Here is a 22,654-nt window from a genome sequence, read left to right on the forward strand (position 1 = left end):
GAAAAAATCGCTAAGGCCCGGGGTCACAATTTCAGAAAAAATGTGACTTTCGGCAATTCACTCAAAAATGGTGCCCAACGGTTGCAAATACTCCCCTGAAAAGTTTGGTGGTCGAAACAGAAGGCTTTTTATCACAGGAAAAGAAATCGGACCTCGACAACTTAACTGGCAGAAAAATAGTTTTTTGAAAAAATCGCTAAGCCCCGGGGTCACAATTTCAGAAAAAATGTGACTTTTGGCAATTCACTCAAAAATGGTGCCCAACGGTTGCAAATGCTCCCCTGAAAAGTTTGGCGGTCGAAACAGAAGGCTTTTTATCAGAGGAAAAGAAATCAGACCTCGACAACTTAACTGGCAGAAAAGTAGTTTTTTGAAAAAATCCCTAAGCCCCGGGGTCACAATTTCAGAAAAAATGTGACTTTTGGCAATTCACTCAAAAATGGTACCCAGCGATTGCAAATGCTCCCCTAAAAGCTTTGGCGGTCGTAACAGAAGACTTTTTATCACAAGACAAGAAATCAGACCTCGACAACTTAAACGGCGGAAGAAGTTTTTTTAAAAAAAATTCCTAAGCCCCGGGGTCACAATTTCAGAAAAAATGTGACTTTTGGCAATTCACTCGAAAATGGTGCCCAACGGTTGCAAATGCTCCCCTGAAAAGTTTGGCGGTCGAAACAGAAGGCTTTTTATCACAGGTAAAGAAATCAGACCTTGACAACTTAACCGGCAGAAAAGTAGTTTTTTGAAAAAATCCCTAAGCTCCGGGGTCACAATTTCAGAAAAAATGTGACTTTTGGCAATTCACTCAAAAATGGTACCCAGCGGTTGCAAATGCTCCCCTCAAAGCTTTGGCGGTCGTAACAGAAGACTTTTTATCACAAGATAAGAAATAAGACCTCGACAACTTAACCGGCAGAAGAAGATGTTTTTGAAAAAATCGCGAAGCCCCGGGGTCACAATTTCAGAAAAAATGTGACTTTCGGCAATTCACTCAAAAATGGTGCCCAATGGTTGCAAACGCTCCCCTGAAAGGTTTGGCGGTTGAAACAGAAGTCTTTTTATCACAGGAAAACAAAACAGACCTTGACAACTTAAGCGGCAGAAAAATTGTTTTTTGAAAAAATCCCAAAGCCCCGGGGTCACAATTTCAGAAAAATTGTGACTTTCGGTAATTCACTCAAAAATGGTGCCCAACGGTTGCAAATGGTCCCCTGAAAGGTTTGGTGGTCGAAACAGAAGGCTTTTTATCATAGGAAAAGAAATCAGACCTCGACAACTTAACTGGCAGAAAAATAGTTTTTTGAAAAAATCGCTAAGCCCCGGGGTCACAATTTCAGAAAAAATGTGACTTTTGGCAATTCACTCAAAAATGGTGCCCAACGGTTGCAAATGCTCCCCTGAAAAGTTTGGCGGTCGAAACAGAAGGCTTTTTATCACAGGAAAAGAAATCAGACCTCGACAACTTAACTGGCAGAAAAATAGTTTTTTGAAAAAATCGCTAAGCCCCGGGGTCACAATTTCAGAAAAAATGTGACTTTTGGCAATTCACTCAAAAATGGTGCCCAACGGTTGCAAATGCTCCCCTGAAAAGTTTGGCGGTCGAAACAGAAGGCTTTTTATCAGAGGAAAAGAAATCAGACCTCAACAACTTAACTGGCAGAAAAATTGTTTTTTGAAAAAATCGCTAAGCCCCGGGGTCACAATTTCAGAAAAAAATGTGACTTTTGGCAATTCACTCAAAAATGGTACCCAGCGGTTGCAAATGCTCCCCTCAAAGGTTTGGCGGTCGTAACAGAAGACTTTTTATCACAAGATAAGAAATCAGACCTCGACAACTTAACCGGCAGAAGATGATTTTTTTGAAAAAATCGCTAAGCCCCGGGGTCACAATTTCAGAAAAAATGTGACTTTCGGCAATTCACTCAAAAATGGTGCCCAATGGTTGCAAACGCTCCCCTGAAAGGTTTGGCGGTTGAAACAGAAGTCTTTTTATCACAGGAAAACAAAACAGACCTTGACAACTTAAGCGGCAGAAAAATTGTTTTTTGAAAAAATCCCTAAGCCCCGGGGTCACAATTTCAGAAAAATTGTGACTTTCGGTAATTCACTCAAAAATGGTGCCCAACGGTTGCAAATGCTCCCCTGAAAGGTTTGGCGGTCGAAACAGAAGGCTTTTTATCACAGGAAAAGAAATCAGACCTCGACAACTTAAACGGCGGAAGAAGTTTTTTTGAAAAAATTCCTAAGCCCCGGGGGTCACAATTTCAGAAAAAATGTGACTTTTAGCAATTCACTCGAAAATGTTGCCCAAGGGTTGCAAATGCTCCCCTGAAAAGTTTGGCGGTCGAAACAGAAGGCTTTTTATCACAGGAAAATAAATCAGACTTTGACAACATAACCAGCAGAAAAATAGTTTTTTGAAAAAATCCCTAAGCCCCGGGGTCACAATTTCAGAAAAAATGTGACTTTTGGCAATTCACTCAAAAATGGTACCCAGCGGTTGCAAATGCTCCCCTCAAAGCTTTGGCGGTCGTAACAGAAGACTTTTTATCACAAGACAAGAAATAAGACCTCGACAACTTAACCGGCAGAAGAAGATTTTTTTGAAAAAATCGCTAAGGCCCGGGGTCACAATTTCAGAAAAATTGTGACTTTCGGCAATTCACTCAAAAATGGTGCCCAATGGTTGCAAACGCTCCCCTGAAAGGTTTGGCGATCGAAACAGAAGGCTTTTTATCACAGGAAAAGAAATCAGACCTTGACAACTTAAACGGCAGAAAAATAGTTTTTTGAAAAAATCCCTAAGCCCCGGGGTCACAATTTCAGAAAAAATGTGACTTTCGGCAATTCACTCAAAAATGGTGCCCAACGGTTGCAAATGCTCCCCTGAAAAGTTTGGTGGTCGAAACAGAAGGCTTTTTATCACAGGAAAAGAAATCAGACCTCGACAACTTAACTGGCAGAAAAATAGTTTTTTGAAAAAATCGCTAAGCCCCGGGGTCACAATTTCAGAAAAAATGTGACTTTTGGCAATTCACTCAAAAATGGTGCCCAACGGTTGCAAATGCTCCCCTGAAAAGTTTGGCGGTCGAAACAGAAGGCTTTTTATCAGAGGAAAAGAAATCAGACCTCGACAACTTAACTGGCAGAAAAATTGTTTTTTGAAAAAATCGCTAAGCCCCGGGGTCACAATTTCAGAAAAAATGTGACTTTTGGCAATTCACTCGAAAATGGTGCCCAACGGTTGCAAATGCTCCCCTGAAAAGTTTGGCGGTCGAAACAGAAGGCTTTTATCACAGGTAAAGAAATCAGACCTTGACAACTTAACCGGCAGAAAAGTAGTTTTTTGAAAAAATCCCTAAGCTCAGGGGTCACAATTTCAGAAAAAATGTGACTTTTGGCAATTCACTCAAAAATGGTACCCAGCGGTTGCAAATGCTCCCCTCAAAGGTTTGGCGGTCGTAACAGAAGACTTTTTATCACAAGATAAGAAATCAGACCTCGACAACTTAACCGGCAGAAGAAGATGTTTTTGAAAAAATCGCTAAGCCCCGGGGTCACAATTTCAGAAAAAATGTGACTTTCAGCAATTCACTCAAAAATGGTGCCCAATGGTTGCAAACGCTCCCCTAAAAGGTTTGGCGGTTGAAACAGAAGTCTTTTTATCACAGGAAAACAAAACAGACCTTGACAACTTAAGCGGCAGAAAAATTGTTTTTTGAAAAAATCCCTAAGCCCCGGGGTCACAATTTCAGAAAAATTGTGACTTTCGGTAATTCACTCAAAAATGGTGCCCAACGGTTGCAAATGCTCCCCTGAAAGGTTTGGCGGTCGAAACAGAAGGCTTTTTATCACAGGAAAAGAAATCAGACCTCGACAACTTAAACGGCGGAAGAAGTTTTTTTGAAAAAATTCCTAAGCCCCGGGGTCACAATTTCAGAAAAAATGTGACTTTTGGCAATTCACTCGAAAATGTTGCCCAAGGGTTGCAAATGCTCCCCTGAAAAGTTTGGCGGTCGAAACAGAAGGCTTTTTATCACAGGAAAATAAATCAGACTTTGACAACATAACCAGCAGAAAAATAGTTTTTTGAAAAAATCCCTAAGCCCCGGGGTCACAATTTCAGAAAAAATGTGACTTTTGGCAATTCACTCAAAAATGGTACCCAGCGGTTGCAAATGCTCCCCTCAAAGCTTTGGCGGTCGTAACAGAAGACTTTTTATCACAAGACAAGAAATAAGACCTCGACAACTTAACCGGCAGAAGAAGATTTTTTTGAAAAAATCGCTAAGGCCCGGGGTCACAATTTCAGAAAAATTGTGACTTTCGGCAATTCACTCAAAAATGGTGCCCAATGGTTGCAAACGCTCCCCTGAAAGGTTTGGCGATCGAAACAGAAGGCTTTTTATCACAGGAAAAGAAATCAGACCTCGACAACTTAACTGGCAGAAAAATTGTTTTTTGAAAAAATCGCTAAGCCCCGGGGTCACAATTTGAGAAAAAATGTGACTTTTGGCAATTCACTCAAAAATGGTGCCCAACGGTTGCAAATGCTCCCCTGAAAAGTTTGGCGGTCGAAACAGAAGGCTTTTTATCACAGGTAAAGAAATCAGACCTTGACAACTTAACCGGCAGAAAAGTAGTTTTTTGAAAAAATCCCTAAGCTCAGGGGTCACAATTTCAGAAAAAATGTGACTTTTGGCAATTCACTCAAAAATGGTACCCAGCGGTTGCAAATGCTCCCCTCAAAGGTTTGGCGGTCGTAACAGAAGACTTTTTATCACAAGATAAGAAATCAGACCTCGACAACTTAACCGGCAGAAGAAGATGTTTTTGAAAAAATCGCTAAGCCCCGGGGTCACAATTTCAGAAAAATTGTGACTTTCGGCAATTCACTCAAAAATGGTGCCCAATGGTTGCAAACGCTCCCCTGAAAGGTTTGGCGGTTGAAACAGAAGTCTTTTTATCACAGGAAAACAAAACAGACCTTGACAACTAAAGCGGCAGAAAAATTGTTTTTTGAAAAAATCCCTAAGCCCCGGGGTCACAATTTCAGAAAAATTGTGACTTTCGGTAATTCACTCAAAAATGGTGCCCAACGGTTGCAAATGCTCCCCTGAAAGGTTTGGCGGTCGAAACAGAAGGCTTTTTATCACAGGAAAAGAAATCAGACCTCGACAACTTAAACGGCGGAAGAAGTTTTTTTGAAAAAATTCCTAAGCCCCGGGGTCACAATTTCAGAAAAAATGTGACTTTTGGCAATTCACTCGAAAATGTTGCCCAAGGGTTGCAAATGCTCCCCTGAAAAGTTTGGCGGTCGAAACAGAAGGCTTTTTATCACAGGAAAATAAATCAGACTTTGACAACATAACCAGCAGAAAAATAGTTTTTTGAAAAAATCCCTAAGCCCCGGGGTCACAATTTCAGAAAAAATGTGACTTTTGGCAATTCACTCAAAAATGGTACCCAGCGGTTGCAAATGCTCCCCTCAAAGCTTTGGCGGTCGTAACAGAAGACTTTTTATCACAAGACAAGAAATAAGACCTCGACAACTTAACCGGCAGAAGAAGATTTTTTTGAAAAAATCGCTAAGGCCCGGGGTCACAATTTCAGAAAAATTGTGACTTTCGGCAATTCACTCAAAAATGGTGCCCAATGGTTGCAAACGCTCCCCTGAAAGGTTTGGCGGTCGAAACAGAAGGCTTTTTATCACAGGAAAAGAAATCAGACCTTGACAACTTAAACGGCAGAAAAATAGTTTTTTGAAAAAATCCCTAAGCCCCGGGGTCACAATTTCAGAAAAAATGTGACTTTCGGCAATTCACTCAAAAATGGTGCCCAACGGTTGCAAACGCTCCCCTGAAAGGTTTGGCGATCGAAACAGAAGGCTTTTTATCACAGGAAAAGAAATCAGACCTTGACAACTTAAACGGCAGAAAAATAGTTTTTTGAAAAAATCCCTAAGCCCCGGGGTCACAATTTCAGAAAAAATGTGACTTTCGGCAATTCACTCAAAAATGGTGCCCAACGGTTGCATATGCTCCCCTGAAAAGTTTGGTGGTTGAAACAGAAGGCTTTTTATCACAGGAAAAGAAATCAGACCTCGACAACTTAACTGGCAGAAAAATAGTTTTTTGAAAAAATCGCTAAGCCCCGGGGTCACAATTTCAGAAAAAATGTGACTTTTGGAAATTCACTCAAAAATGGTGCCCAACGGTTGCAAATGCTCCCCTGAAAAGTTTGGCGGTCGAAACAGAAGGCTTTTTATCAGAGGAAAAGAAATCAGACCTCGACAACTTAACTGGCAGAAAAATTGTTTTTTGAAAAAATCGCTAAGCCCCGGGGTCACAATTTCAGAAAAAATGTGACTTTTGGCAATTCACTCAAAAATGGTGCCCAACGGTTGCAAATGCTCCCCTGAAAAGTTTGGCGATCGAAACAGAAGGCCTTTTATCACAGGAAAAGAAATCAGACCTTGACAACTTAACCGGCAGAAAAATTATTTTTTGAAAAAATCGCTAAGCCCCGGGGTCAGAATTTCAGAAAAAATGTGACTTTTGGCAATTCACTCAAAAATGCTACCCAGCGGTTGCAAATGCTCGACTCAAAGGTTTGGCGGTCGAAACAGAAGGCTTTTTATCACAAGACAAGAAATCAGACCTCGACAACTTAACCGGCAGAAAAATAGTTTTTTGAAAAAATCCCTAAGCCCCGGGGTCACAATTTCAGAAAAAATGTGACTTTCGGCAGTTGACTCAAAAATGGTGCCTAACGTTTGCAAAGGCTCCACTCAAAGGTTTGGCGATCGAAACAGAAGGCTTTTTATCAGAGGAAAAGAAATCAGACCTCGACAACTTAACTGGCAGAAAAATAGTTTTTTGAAAAAATCGCTAAGCCCCGGGGTCACAATTTCAGAAAAAATGTGACTTTTGGCAATTCACTCAAAAATGGTGCCCAACGGTTGCAAATGCTCCCCTGAAAGGTTTGGCGGTCGAAACAGAAGGCTTTTTATCAGAGGAAAAGAAATCAGACCTCGACAACTTAACTGGCAGAAAAATTGTTTTTTGAAAAAATCGCTAAGCCCCGGGGTCACAATTTCAGAAAAAATGTGACTTTTGGCAATTCACTCGAAAATGGTGCCCAACGGTTGCAAATGCTCCCCTGAAAAGTTTGGCGGTCGAAACAGAAGGCTTTTTATCACAGGTAAAGAAATCAGACCTTGACAACTTAACCGGCAGAAAAGTAGTTTTTTGAAAAAATCCCTAAGCTCAGGGGTCACAATTTCAGAAAAAATGTGACTTTTGGCAATTCACTCAAAAATGGTACCCAGCAGTTGCAAATGCTCCCCTCAAAGGTTTGGCGATCGTAACAGAAGACTTTTTATCACAAGATAAGAAATCAGACCTCGACAACTTAACCTGCAGAAGAAGATGTTTTTGAAAAAATCGCTAAGCCCCGGGGTCACAATTTCAGAAAAAATGTGACTTTCGGCAATTCACTCAAAAATGGTGCCAATGGTTGCAAACGCTCCCCTGAAAGGTTTGGCGGTTGAAACAGAAGTCTTTTTATCACAGGAAAACAAAACAGACCTTGACAACTTAAGCGGCAGAAAAATTGTTTTTTGAAAAAATCCCTAAGCCCCGGTGTCACAATTTCAGAAAAATTGTGACTTTCGGTAATTCACTCAAAAATGGTGCCCAACGGTTGCAAATGCTCCCCTGAAAGGTTTGGCGGTCGAAACAGAAGGCTTTTTATCACAGGAAAAGAAATCAGACCTCGACAACTTAAACGGCGGAAGAAGTTTTTTTAAAAAAAATTCCTAAGCCCCGGGGTCACAATTTCAGAAAAAATGTGACTTTTGGCAATTCACTCGAAAATGTTGCCCAAGGGTTGCAAATGCTCCCCTGAAAAGTTTGGCGGTCGAAACAGAAGGCTTTTTATCACAGGAAAATAAATCAGACTTTGACAACATAACCAGCAGAAAAATAGTTTTTTGAAAAAATCGCTAAGCCCCGGGGTCACGATTTCAGAAAAAATGTGACTTTTGGCAATTCACTCAAAAATGGTGCCCAACGGTTGCAAATGCTCCCCTGAAAGGTTTGGCGGTCGAAACAGAAGGCTCTTTATCACAGGACAAGAAATCAGACCTCGACAATTTAACCGGCAGAAAAATAGTTTTTTGAAAAAATCGCTAAGCCCCGGGGTCACAATTTCAGAAAAAATGTGACTTTTGGCAATTCATTCGAAAATGGTGCCCAACGGTTGCAAATGCTCCCCTGAAAAGTTTGGCGGTCGAAACAGAAGGCTTTTTATCACAGGTAAAGAAATCAGACCTTGACAACTTAACCGGCAGAAAAGTAGTTTTTTGAAAAAATCCCTAAGCTCCGGGGTCACAATTTCAGAAAAAATGTGACTTTTGGCAATTCACTCAAAAATGGTACCCAGCGGTTGCAAATGCTCCCCTCAAAGGTTTGGCGGTCGTAACAGAAGACTTTTTATCACAAGATAAGAAATCAGACCTCGACAACTTAACCGGCAGAAGAAGATTTTTTTGAAAAAATCGCTAAGCCCCGGGGTCACAATTTCAGAAAAATTGTGACTTTCGGCAATTCACTCAAAAATGGTGCCCAATGGTTGCAAACGCTCCCCTGAAAGGTTTGGCGATCGAAACAGAAGGCTTTTTATCACAGGAAAAGAAATCAGACCTTGACAACTTAACCAGCAGAAAAATAGTTTTTTGAAAAAATCCCTAAGCCCCGGGGTCACAATTTCAGAAAAAATGTGACTTTTCGCAATTCACTCAAAAATGCTACCCAGCGGTTGCAAATGCTCGACTCAAAGGTTTGGCGGTCGAAACAAAAGGCTTTTTATCACAAGACAAGAAATCAGACCTCGACAACTTAACCGGCAGAAAAATAGTTTTTTGAAAAAATCCCTAAGCCCCGGGGTCACAATTTCAGAAAAAATGTGACTTTCGGCAGTTCACTCAAAAATGGTGCCTAATGTTTGCAAAGGCTCCACTCAAAGGTTTGGCGATCGAAACGGAAGGCTTTTTATCAGAGGAAAAGAAATCAGACCTCGACAACTTAACTGGCAGAAAAATAGTTTTTTGAAAAAATCGCTAAGCCCCGGGGTCACAATTTCAGAAAAAATGTGACTTTTGGCAATTAACTCAAAAATGGTGCCCAACGGTTGCAAATGCTCCCCTGAAAGGTTTGGCGGTCGAAACAGAAGGCTTTTTATCAGAGGAAAAGAAATCAAACCTCGACAACTTAACTGGCAGAAAAATTGTTTTTTGAAAAAATCGCTAAGCCCCGGGGTCACAATTTCAGAAAAAATGTGACTTTTGGCAATTCACTCAAAAATGGTGCCCAACGGTTGCAAATGCTCCCCTGAAAAGTTTGGCGATCGAAACAGAAGGCGTTTTATCACAGGAAAAGAAATCAGACCTTGACAACTTAACCGGCAGAAAAGTAGTTTTTTGAAAAAATCCCTAAGCTCCGGGGTCACAATTTCAGAAAAAATGTGACTTTTGGCAATTCACTCAAAAATGGTACCCAGCGGTTGCAAATGCTCCCCTCAAAGGTTTGGCGGTCGTAACAGAAGACTTTTTATCACAAGATAAGAAATCAGACCTCGACAACTTAACCGGCAGAAGAAGATGTTTTTGAAAAAATCGCTAAGCCCCGGGGTCACAATTTCAGAAAAAATGTGACTTTCGGCAATTCACTCAAAAATGGTGCCCAATGGTTGCAAACGCTCCCCTGAAAGGTTTGGCGGTTGAAACAGAAGTCTTTTTATCACAGGAAAACAAAACAGACCTGGACAACTTAAGCGGCAGAAAACTTGTTTTTTGAAAAAATCCCAAAGCCCCGGGGTCACAATTTCAGAAAAAAATGTGACTTTTGGCAATTCACTCAAAAATGGTACCCAGCGGTTGCAAATGCTCCCCTCAAAGGTTTGGCGGTCGTAACAGAAGACTTTTTATCACAAGATAAGAAATCAGACCTCGACAACTTAACCGGCAGAAGAAGATGTTTTTGAAAAAATCGCTAAGGCCCGGGGTCACAATTTCAGAAAAAATGTGACTTTCGGCAATTCACTCAAAAATGGTGCCCAATGGTTGCAAACGCTCCCCTGAAAGGTTTGGCGGTCGAAACAGAAGTCTTTTTATCACAGGAAAACAAAACAGACCTTGACAACTTAAGCGGCAGAAAAATTGTTTTTTGAAAAAATCCCTAAGCCCCGGGGTCACAATTTCAGAAAAATTGTGACTTTCGGTAATTCACTCAAAAATGGTGCCCAACGGTTGCAAATGCTCCCCTGAAAGGTTTGGCGGTCGAAACAGAAGGCTTTTTATCACAGGAAAAGAAATCAGACCTCGACAACTTAAACGGCGGAAGAAGTTTTTTTGAAAAAATTCCTAAGCCCCGGGGTCACAATTTCAGAAAAAATGTGACTTTTAGCAATTCACTCGAAAATGTTGCCCAAGGGTTGCAAATGCTCCCCTGAAAAGTTTGGCGGTCGAAACAGAAGGCTTTTTATCACAGGAAAATAAATCAGACTTTGACAACATAACCAGCAGAAAAATAGTTTTTTGAAAAAATCCCTAAGCCCCGGGGTCACAATTTCAGAAAAAATGTGACTTTTGGCAATTCACTCAAAAATGGTACCCAGCGGTTGCAAATGCTCCCCTCAAAGCTTTGGCGGTCGTAACAGAAGACTTTTTATCACAAGACAAGAAATAAGACCTCGACAACTTAACCGGCAGAAGAAGATTTTTTTGAAAAAATCGCTAAGGCCCGGGGTCACAATTTCAGAAAAATTGTGACTTTCGGCAATTCACTCAAAAATGGTGCCCAATGGTTGCAAACGCTCCCCTGAAAGGTTTGGCGATCGAAACAGAAGGCTTTTTATCACAGGAAAAGAAATCAGACCTTGACAACTTAAACGGCAGAAAAATAGTTTTTTGAAAAAATCGCTAAGGCCCGGGGTCACAATTTCAGAAAAAATGTGACTTTCGGCAATTCACTCAAAAATGGTGCCCAACGGTTGCAAATACTCCCCTGAAAAGTTTGGTGGTCGAAACAGAAGGCTTTTTATCACAGGAAAAGAAATCGGACCTCGACAACTTAACTGGCAGAAAAATAGTTTTTTGAAAAAATCGCTAAGCCCCGGGGTCACAATTTCAGAAAAAATGTGACTTTTGGCAATTCACTCAAAAATGGTGCCCAACGGTTGCAAATGCTCCCCTGAAAAGTTTGGCGGTCGAAACAGAAGGCTTTTTATCAGAGGAAAAGAAATCAGACCTCGACAACTTAACTGGCAGAAAAATTGTTTTTTGAAAAAATCGCTAAGCCCCGGGGTCACAATTTCAGAAAAAAATGTGACTTTTGGCAATTCACTCAAAAATGGTACCCAGCGGTTGCAAATGCTCCCCTCAAAGGTTTGGCGGTCGTAACAGAAGACTTTTTATCACAAGATAAGAAATCAGACCTCGACAACTTAACCGGCAGAAGAAGATTTTTTTGAAAAAATCGCTAAGGCCCGGGGTCACAATTTCAGAAAAATTGTGACTTTCGGCAATTCACTCAAAAATGGTGCCCAATGGTTGCAAACGCTCCCCTGAAAGGTTTGGCGATCGAAACAGAAGGCTTTTTATCACAGGAAAAGAAATCAGACCTTGACAACTTAAACGGCAGAAAAATAGTTTTTTGAAAAAATCCCTAAGCCCCGGGGTCACAATTTCAGAAAAAATGTGACTTTCGGCAATTCACTCAAAAATGGTGCCCAACGGTTGCAAATGCTCCCCTGAAAAGTTTGGTGGTCGAAACAGAAGGCTTTTTATCACAGGAAAAGAAATCAGACCTCGACAACTTAACTGGCAGAAAAATAGTTTTTTGAAAAAATCGCTAAGCCCCGGGGTCACAATTTCAGAAAAAATGTGACTTTTGGCAATTCACTCAAAAATGGTGCCCAACGGTTGCAAATGCTCCCCTGAAAAGTTTGGCGGTCGAAACAGAAGGCTTTTTATCAGAGGAAAAGAAATCAGACCTCGACAACTTAACTGGCAGAAAAATTGTTTTTTGAAAAAATCGCTAAGCCCCGGGGTCACAATTTCAGAAAAAATGTGACTTTTGGCAATTCACTCGAAAATGGTGCCCAACGGTTGCAAATGCTCCCCTGAAAAGTTTGGCGGTCGAAACAGAAGGCTTTTATCACAGGTAAAGAAATCAGACCTTGACAACTTAACCGGCAGAAAAGTAGTTTTTTGAAAAAATCCCTAAGCTCAGGGGTCACAATTTCAGAAAAAATGTGACTTTTGGCAATTCACTCAAAAATGGTACCCAGCGGTTGCAAATGCTCCCCTCAAAGGTTTGGCGGTCGTAACAGAAGACTTTTTATCACAAGATAAGAAATCAGACCTCGACAACTTAACCGGCAGAAGAAGATGTTTTTGAAAAAATCGCTAAGCCCCGGGGTCACAATTTCAGAAAAAATGTGACTTTCAGCAATTCACTCAAAAATGGTGCCCAATGGTTGCAAACGCTCCCCTAAAAGGTTTGGCGGTTGAAACAGAAGTCTTTTTATCACAGGAAAACAAAACAGACCTTGACAACTTAAGCGGCAGAAAAATTGTTTTTTGAAAAAATCCCTAAGCCCCGGGGTCACAATTTCAGAAAAATTGTGACTTTCGGTAATTCACTCAAAAATGGTGCCCAACGGTTGCAAATGCTCCCCTGAAAGGTTTGGCGGTCGAAACAGAAGGCTTTTTATCACAGGAAAAGAAATCAGACCTCGACAACTTAAACGGCGGAAGAAGTTTTTTTGAAAAAATTCCTAAGCCCCGGGGTCACAATTTCAGAAAAAATGTGACTTTTGGCAATTCACTCGAAAATGTTGCCCAAGGGTTGCAAATGCTCCCCTGAAAAGTTTGGCGGTCGAAACAGAAGGCTTTTTATCACAGGAAAATAAATCAGACTTTGACAACATAACCAGCAGAAAAATAGTTTTTTGAAAAAATCCCTAAGCCCCGGGGTCACAATTTCAGAAAAAATGTGACTTTTGGCAATTCACTCAAAAATGGTACCCAGCGGTTGCAAATGCTCCCCTCAAAGCTTTGGCGGTCGTAACAGAAGACTTTTTATCACAAGACAAGAAATAAGACCTCGACAACTTAACCGGCAGAAGAAGATTTTTTTGAAAAAATCGCTAAGGCCCGGGGTCACAATTTCAGAAAAATTGTGACTTTCGGCAATTCACTCAAAAATGGTGCCCAATGGTTGCAAACGCTCCCCTGAAAGGTTTGGCGATCGAAACAGAAGGCTTTTTATCACAGGAAAAGAAATCAGACCTCGACAACTTAACTGGCAGAAAAATTGTTTTTTGAAAAAATCGCTAAGCCCCGGGGTCACAATTTGAGAAAAAATGTGACTTTTGGCAATTCACTCAAAAATGGTGCCCAACGGTTGCAAATGCTCCCCTGAAAAGTTTGGCGGTCGAAACAGAAGGCTTTTTATCACAGGTAAAGAAATCAGACCTTGACAACTTAACCGGCAGAAAAGTAGTTTTTTGAAAAAATCCCTAAGCTCAGGGGTCACAATTTCAGAAAAAATGTGACTTTTGGCAATTCACTCAAAAATGGTACCCAGCGGTTGCAAATGCTCCCCTCAAAGGTTTGGCGGTCGTAACAGAAGACTTTTTATCACAAGATAAGAAATCAGACCTCGACAACTTAACCGGCAGAAGAAGATGTTTTTGAAAAAATCGCTAAGCCCCGGGGTCACAATTTCAGAAAAATTGTGACTTTCGGCAATTCACTCAAAAATGGTGCCCAATGGTTGCAAACGCTCCCCTGAAAGGTTTGGCGGTTGAAACAGAAGTCTTTTTATCACAGGAAAACAAAACAGACCTTGACAACTAAAGCGGCAGAAAAATTGTTTTTTGAAAAAATCCCTAAGCCCCGGGGTCACAATTTCAGAAAAATTGTGACTTTCGGTAATTCACTCAAAAATGGTGCCCAACGGTTGCAAATGCTCCCCTGAAAGGTTTGGCGGTCGAAACAGAAGGCTTTTTATCACAGGAAAAGAAATCAGACCTCGACAACTTAAACGGCGGAAGAAGTTTTTTTGAAAAAATTCCTAAGCCCCGGGGTCACAATTTCAGAAAAAATGTGACTTTTGGCAATTCACTCGAAAATGTTGCCCAAGGGTTGCAAATGCTCCCCTGAAAAGTTTGGCGGTCGAAACAGAAGGCTTTTTATCACAGGAAAATAAATCAGACTTTGACAACATAACCAGCAGAAAAATAGTTTTTTGAAAAAATCCCTAAGCCCCGGGGTCACAATTTCAGAAAAAATGTGACTTTTGGCAATTCACTCAAAAATGGTACCCAGCGGTTGCAAATGCTCCCCTCAAAGCTTTGGCGGTCGTAACAGAAGACTTTTTATCACAAGACAAGAAATAAGACCTCGACAACTTAACCGGCAGAAGAAGATTTTTTTGAAAAAATCGCTAAGGCCCGGGGTCACAATTTCAGAAAAATTGTGACTTTCGGCAATTCACTCAAAAATGGTGCCCAATGGTTGCAAACGCTCCCCTGAAAGGTTTGGCGGTCGAAACAGAAGGCTTTTTATCACAGGAAAAGAAATCAGACCTTGACAACTTAAACGGCAGAAAAATAGTTTTTTGAAAAAATCCCTAAGCCCCGGGGTCACAATTTCAGAAAAAATGTGACTTTCGGCAATTCACTCAAAAATGGTGCCCAACGGTTGCAAACGCTCCCCTGAAAGGTTTGGCGATCGAAACAGAAGGCTTTTTATCACAGGAAAAGAAATCAGACCTTGACAACTTAAACGGCAGAAAAATAGTTTTTTGAAAAAATCCCTAAGCCCCGGGGTCACAATTTCAGAAAAAATGTGACTTTCGGCAATTCACTCAAAAATGGTGCCCAACGGTTGCATATGCTCCCCTGAAAAGTTTGGTGGTTGAAACAGAAGGCTTTTTATCACAGGAAAAGAAATCAGACCTCGACAACTTAACTGGCAGAAAAATAGTTTTTTGAAAAAATCGCTAAGCCCCGGGGTCACAATTTCAGAAAAAATGTGACTTTTGGCAATTCACTCAAAAATGGTGCCCAACGGTTGCAAATGCTCCCCTGAAAAGTTTGGCGGTCGAAACAGAAGGCTTTTTATCAGAGGAAAAGAAATCAGACCTCGACAACTTAACTGGCAGAAAAATTGTTTTTTGAAAAAATCGCTAAGCCCCGGGGTCACAATTTCAGAAAAAATGTGACTTTTGGCAATTCACTCAAAAATGGTGCCCAACGGTTGCAAATGCTCCCCTGAAAAGTTTGGCGATCGAAACAGAAGGCCTTTTATCACAGGAAAAGAAATCAGACCTTGACAACTTAACCGGCAGAAAAATTATTTTTTGAAAAAATCGCTAAGCCCCGGGGTCAGAATTTCAGAAAAAATGTGACTTTTGGCAATTCACTCAAAAATGCTACCCAGCGGTTGCAAATGCTCGACTCAAAGGTTTGGCGGTCGAAACAGAAGGCTTTTTATCACAAGACAAGAAATCAGACCTCGACAACTTAACCGGCAGAAAAATAGTTTTTTGAAAAAATCCCTAAGCCCCGGGGTCACAATTTCAGAAAAAATGTGACTTTCGGCAGTTGACTCAAAAATGGTGCCTAACGTTTGCAAAGGCTCCACTCAAAGGTTTGGCGATCGAAACAGAAGGCTTTTTATCAGAGGAAAAGAAATCAGACCTCGACAACTTAACTGGCAGAAAAATAGTTTTTTGAAAAAATCGCTAAGCCCCGGGGTCACAATTTCAGAAAAAATGTGACTTTTGGCAATTCACTCAAAAATGGTGCCCAACGGTTGCAAATGCTCCCCTGAAAGGTTTGGCGGTCGAAACAGAAGGCTTTTTATCAGAGGAAAAGAAATCAGACCTCGACAACTTAACTGGCAGAAAAATTGTTTTTTGAAAAAATCGCTAAGCCCCGGGGTCACAATTTCAGAAAAAATGTGACTTTTGGCAATTCACTCGAAAATGGTGCCCAACGGTTGCAAATGCTCCCCTGAAAAGTTTGGCGGTCGAAACAGAAGGCTTTTTATCACAGGTAAAGAAATCAGACCTTGACAACTTAACCGGCAGAAAAGTAGTTTTTTGAAAAAATCCCTAAGCTCAGGGGTCACAATTTCAGAAAAAATGTGACTTTTGGCAATTCACTCAAAAATGGTACCCAGCAGTTGCAAATGCTCCCCTCAAAGGTTTGGCGATCGTAACAGAAGACTTTTTATCACAAGATAAGAAATCAGACCTCGACAACTTAACCTGCAGAAGAAGATGTTTTTGAAAAAATCGCTAAGCCCCGGGGTCACAATTTCAGAAAAAATGTGACTTTCGGCAATTCACTCAAAAATGGTGCCAATGGTTGCAAACGCTCCCCTGAAAGGTTTGGCGGTTGAAACAGAAGTCTTTTTATCACAGGAAAACAAAACAGACCTTGACAACTTAAGCGGCAGAAAAATTGTTTTTTGAAAAAATCCCTAAGCCCCGGTGTCACAATTTCAGAAAAATTGTGACTTTCGGTAATTCACTCAAAAATGGTGCCCAACGGTTGCAAATGCTCCCCTGAAAGGTTTGGCGGTCGAAACAGAAGGCTTTTTATCACAGGAAAAGAAATCAGACCTCGACAACTTAAACGGCGGAAGAAGTTTTTTTAAAAAAAATTCCTAAGCCCCGGGGTCACAATTTCAGAAAAAATGTGACTTTTGGCAATTCACTCGAAAATGTTGCCCAAGGGTTGCAAATGCTCCCCTGAAAAGTTTGGCGGTCGAAACAGAAGGCTTTTTATCACAGGAAAATAAATCAGACTTTGACAACATAACCAGCAGAAAAATAGTTTTTTGAAAAAATCGCTAAGCCCCGGGGTCACAATTTCAGAAAAAATGTGACTTTTGGCAATTCACTCAAAAATGGTACCCAGCGGTTGCAAATGCTCCCCTCAAAGGTTTGGCGGTCGTAACAGAAGGCTTTTTATCACAAGATAAGAAATCAGACCTCGACAACTTAACCGGCAGAAGAAGATGTTTTTGAAAAAATCGCTAAGCCCCGGGGTCACAATTTCAGAAAAAATGTGACTTTTGGCAATTCACTCAAAAATGGTGCCCAACGGTTGCAAATGCTCGCCTGAAAAGTTTGGCGGTCGAAACAGAAGGCTTTTTATCAGAGGAAAAGAAATCAGACCTCGACAACTTAACTGGCAGAAAAATTGTTTTTTGAAAAAATCGCTAAGCCCCGGGTCACAATTTCAGAAAAAAATGTGACTTTCGGCAATTCACTCAAAAATGGTGCCCAATGGTTGCAAACGCTCCCCTGAAAGGTTTGGCGGTTGAAACAGAAGTCTTTTTATCACAGGAAAACAAAACAGACCTTGACAACTTAAGCGGCAGAAAAATTGTTTTTCGAAAAAATCCCTAAGCCCCGGGGTCACAATTTCAGAAAAATTGTGACTTTCGGTAATTCACTCAAAAATGGTGCCCAACGGTTGCAAATGCTCCCCTGAAAGGTTTGGCGGTCGAAACAGAAGGCTTTTTATCACAGGAAAAGAAATCAGACCTCGACAACTTAACCGGCAGAAGAAGATTTTTTTGAAAAAATTGCTAAGGCCCGGGGTCACAATTTCAGAAAAATTGTGACTTTCGGCAATTCACTCAAAAATGGTGCCCAATGGTTGCAAACGCTCCCCTGAAAGGTTTGGCGATCGAAACAGAAGGCTTTTTATCACAGGAAAAGAAATCAGACCTTGACAACTTAACCGGCAGAAAAATTATTTTTTGAAAAAATCGCTAAGCCCCGGGGTCAGAATTTCAGAAAAAATGTGACTTTTGGCAATTCACTCAAAAATGCTACCCAGCGGTTGCAAGTGCTCGACTCAAAGGTTTGGCGGTCGAAACAGAAGGCTTTTTATCACAAGACAAGAAATCAGACCTCGACAACTTAACCGGCAGAAAAATAGTTTTTTGAAAAAATCCCTAAGCCCCGGGGTCACAATTTCAGAAAAAATGTGACTTTCGGCAGTTCACTCAAAAATAGTGCCTAACGTTTGCAAAGGCTCCACTCAAAGGTTTGGCGATCGAAACAGAAGGCTTTTTATCAGAGGAAAAGAAATCAGACCTCGACAACTTAACTGGCAGAAAAATAGTTTTTTGAAAAAATCGCTAAGCCCCGGGGTCACAATTTCAGAAAAAATGTGACTTTTGGCAATTCACTCAAAAATGGTGCCCAACGGTTGCAAATGCTCCCCTGAAAGGTTTGGCGGTCGAAACAGAAGGCTTTTTATCAGAGGAAAAGAAATCAGACCTCGACAACTTAACTGGCAGAAAAATTGTTTTTTGAAAAAATCGCTAAGCCCCGGGGTCACAATTTCAGAAAAAATGTGACTTTTGGCAATTCACTCAAAAATGGTGCCCAACGGTTGCAAATGCTCCCCTGAAAAGTTTGGCGGTCGAAACAGAAGGCTTTTTATCACAGGTAAAGAAATCAGACCTTGACAACTTAACCGGCAGAAAAGTAGTTTTTTGAAAAAATCCCTAAGCTCAGGGGTCACAATTTCAGAAAAAATGTGACTTTTGGCAATTCACTCAAAAATGGTACCCAGCGGTTGCAAATGCTCCCCTCAAAGGTTTGGCGGTCGTAACAGAAGACTTTTTATCACAAGATAAGAAATCAGACCTCGACAACTTAACCGGCAGAAGAAGATGTTTTTGAAAAAATCGCTAAGCCCCGGGGTCACAATTTCAGAAAAAATGTGACTTTCGGCAATTCACTCAAAAATGGTGCCCAATGGTTGCAAACGCTCCCCTGAAAGGTTTGGCGGTTGAAACAGAAGTCTTTTTATCACAGGAAAACAAAACAGACCTTGACAACTTAAGCGGCAGAAAAATTGTTTTTTGAAAAAATCCCTAAGCCCCGGGGTCACAATTTCAGAAAAATTGTGACTTTCGGTAATTCACTCAAAAATGGTGCCCAACGGTTGCAAACGGTCCCCTGAAAGGTTTGGCGATGGAAACAGAAAGCTTTTTATCACAGGAAAAGAAATCAGACCTCGACAACTTAAACGGTGGAAGAAGTTTTTTTGAAAAAATTCCTAAGCCCCGGGGTCACAATTTCAGAAAAAATGTGACTTTTGGCAATTCACTCGAAAATGTTGCCCAAGGGTTGCAAATGCTCCCCTGAAAAGTTTGGCGGTCGAAACAGAAGGCTTTTTATCACAGGAAAATAAATCAGACTTTGACAACATAACCAGCAGAAAAATAGTTTTTTGAAAAAATCCCTAAGCCCCGGGGTCACAATTTCAGAAAAAATGTGACTTTTGGCAATTCACTCAAAAATGGTACCCAGCGGTTGCAAATGCTCCCCTCAAAGCTTTGGCGGTCGTAACAGAAGACTTTTTATCACAAGACAAGAAATAAGACCTCGACAACTTAACCGGCAGAAGAAGATTTTTTTGAAAAAATCGCTAAGCCCCGGGGTCACAATTTCAGAAAAAATGTGACTTTCGGCAATTCACTCAAAAATGGTGCCCAATGGTTGCAAACGCTCCCCTGAAAGGTTTGGCGGTTGAAACAGAAGTCTTTTTATCACAGGAAAACAAAACAGACCTTGACAACTTAAGCGGCAGAAAAATTGTTTTTTGAAAAAATCCCTAAGCCCCGGGGTCACAATTTCAGAAAAATTGTGACTTTCGGTAATTCACTCAAAAATGGTGCCCAACGGTTGCAAACGGTCCCCTGAAAGGTTTGGCGATGGAAACAGAAAGCTTTTTATCACAGGAAAAGAAATCAGACCTCGACAACTTAAACGGTGGAAGAAGTTTTTTTGAAAAAATTCCTAAGCCCCGGGGTCACAATTTCAGAAAAAATGTGACTTTTGGCAATTCACTCGAAAATGTTGCCCAAGGGTTGCAAATGCTCCCCTGAAAAGTTTGGCGGTCGAAACAGAAGGCTTTTTATCACAGGAAAATAAATCAGACTTTGACAACATAACCAGCAGAAAAATAGTTTTTTGAAAAAATCCCTAAGCCCCGGGGTCACAATTTCAGAAAAAATGTGACTTTTGGCAATTCACTCAAAAATGGTACCCAGCGGTTGCAAATGCTCCCCTCAAAGCTTTGGCGGTCGTAACAGAAGACTTTTTATCACAAGACAAGAAATAAGACCTCGACAACTTAACCGGCAGAAGAAGATTTTTTTGAAAAAATCGCTAAGGCCCGGGGTCACAATTTCAGAAAAATTGTGACTTTCGGCAATTCACTCAAAAATGGTGCCCAACGGTTGCAAATGCTCCCCTGAAAAGTTTGGCGATCGAAACAGAAGGCCTTTTATCACAGGAAAAGAAATCAGACCTTGACAACTTAACCGGCAGAAAAATTATTTTTTGAAAAAATCGCTAAGCCCCGGGGTCAGAATTTCAGAAAAAATGTGACTTTTGGCAATTCACTCAAAAATGCTACCCAGCGGTTGCAAATGCTCGACTCAAAGGTTTGGCGGTCGAAACAGAAGGCTTTTTATCACAAGACAAGAAATCAGACCTCGACAACTTAACCGGCAGAAAAATAGTTTTTTGAAAAAATCCCTAAGCCCCGGGGTCACAATTTCAGAAAAAATGTGACTTTCGGCAGTTCACTCAAAAATTGGTGCCTAACGTTTGCAAAGGCTCCACTCAAAGGTTTGGCGATCGAAACAGAAGGCTTTTTATCAGAGGAAAAGAAATCAGACCTCGACAACTTAACTGGCAGAAAAATAGTTTTTTGAAAAAATCGCTAAGCCCCGGGGTCACAATTTCAGAAAAAATGTGACTTTTGGCAATTAACTCAAAAATGGTGCCCAACGGTTGCAAATGCTCCCCTGAAAGGTTTGGCGGTCGAAACAGAAGGCTTTTTATCAGAGGAAAAGAAATCAGACCTCGACAACTTAACTGGCAGAAAAATTGTTTTTTGAAAAAATCGCTAAGCCCCGGGGTCACAATTTCAGAAAAAATGTGACTTTTGGCAATTCACTCAAAAATGGTGCCCAACGGTTGCAAATGCTCCCCTGAAAAGTTTGGCGGTCGAAACAGAAGGCGTTTTATCACAGGAAAAGAAATCAGACCTTGACAACTTAACCGGCAGAAAAGTAGTTTTTTGAAAAAATCCCTAAGCTCCGGGGTCACAATTTCAGAAAAAATGTGACTTTTGGCAATTCACTCGAAAATGTTGCCCAACAGTTGCAAATGCTCCCCTGAACGGATTGGCGGTCGAAACAGAAGGCTTTTTATCACAGGACTCGAAATCAGACCTCGACAACTTGATCGGCGGAAGAAGATTTTTTTGAAAAAATCCCTAAGCCCCGGGGTCACAATTTCAGAAAAAATGTGACTTTCGGCAATTCACTCAAAAATGGTGCCCAACGGTTGCAAATGCTCCCCTGAACGGTTTGGCGGTCGAAACAGAAGGCTTTTTATCACAGGACAAGAAATCAGACCTCAACAACTTACCCGGTGGAAGAAGATTTTTTGAAAAAATTCCTAAGCCCCGGGGTCACAATTTCAGAAAAAATGTGACTTTTGGCAATTCACTCAAAAATGGTGCCCAACGGTTGCAAATGCTCCCCTGTAAAGTTTGGCGGGTGAAACAGTAGGCTTTTTATCACAAGACAAGAAATCAGACCTTGACAACTTAACCAGCAGAAAAATTGTTTTTTGAAAAATCCCTAAGCCCCGGGGTCACAATTTCAGAAAAAATGTGACTTTGGGCAATTCACTCAAAAATGCTACGCAGCGGTTGCAAGTGCCCTCCTCAAGGTTTGGCGGTCGAAACAGACGGCTTTTTATCACAAGACAAGAAATCAGACCTCGACAACTTAACCGGCAGAAAAATAGTTTTTTGAAAAAATCCCTAAGCCCCGGGGTCACAATTTCAGAAAAAATGTGACTTTCGGCAATTCACTCAAAAATGGTGCCTAACGGTTGCAAAGGCTCCACTCAAAGGTTTGGCGATCGAAACAGAAGGCTTTTTATCAGAGGAAAAGAAATCAGACCTCGACAACTTAACTGGCAGAAAAATAGTTTTTTGAAAAAATCGCTAAGCCCCGGGGTCACAATTTCAGAAAAAATGTGACTTTTGGCAATTCACTCAAAAATGGTGCCCAACGGTTGCAAATGCTCCCCTGAAAGGTTTGGCGGTCGAAACAGAAGGCTTTTTATCAGAGGAAAAGAAATCAGACCTCGACAACTTAAGCGGCAGAAAAATTGTTTTTTGAAAAAATCGCTAAGCCCCGGGGTCACAATTTCAGAAAAAGGATGACGTTCTACAATTCACTCAAAAATGGTGCCAATCGGTTGCAAATGCTCCCCTGAACGGTTTGGCGGTCGAAACAGAAGGCTTTTTATCACAGGACAAGAAATCAGCCCTCCACAACTTGACCCGCGGAAATAGATTTTTTTGAAAAAATCCCTAAGGTCAGAATTTCAGAAAAAGTATGACGTTCTACAATTCACTCAAAAATGGTGCCAATCGGTTGCAAATGCTCCCCTGAACGGTTTGGGGGTGGAAACAGAAGGCTTTTTATCACAGGACAAGAAATCAGCCCTCCAAAACTTGA

This window comes from Podarcis raffonei, chromosome 9, assembly GCF_027172205.1.
Source record: "Podarcis raffonei isolate rPodRaf1 chromosome 9, rPodRaf1.pri, whole genome shotgun sequence".
NCBI lineage: Eukaryota > Metazoa > Chordata > Lepidosauria > Squamata > Lacertidae > Podarcis > Podarcis raffonei.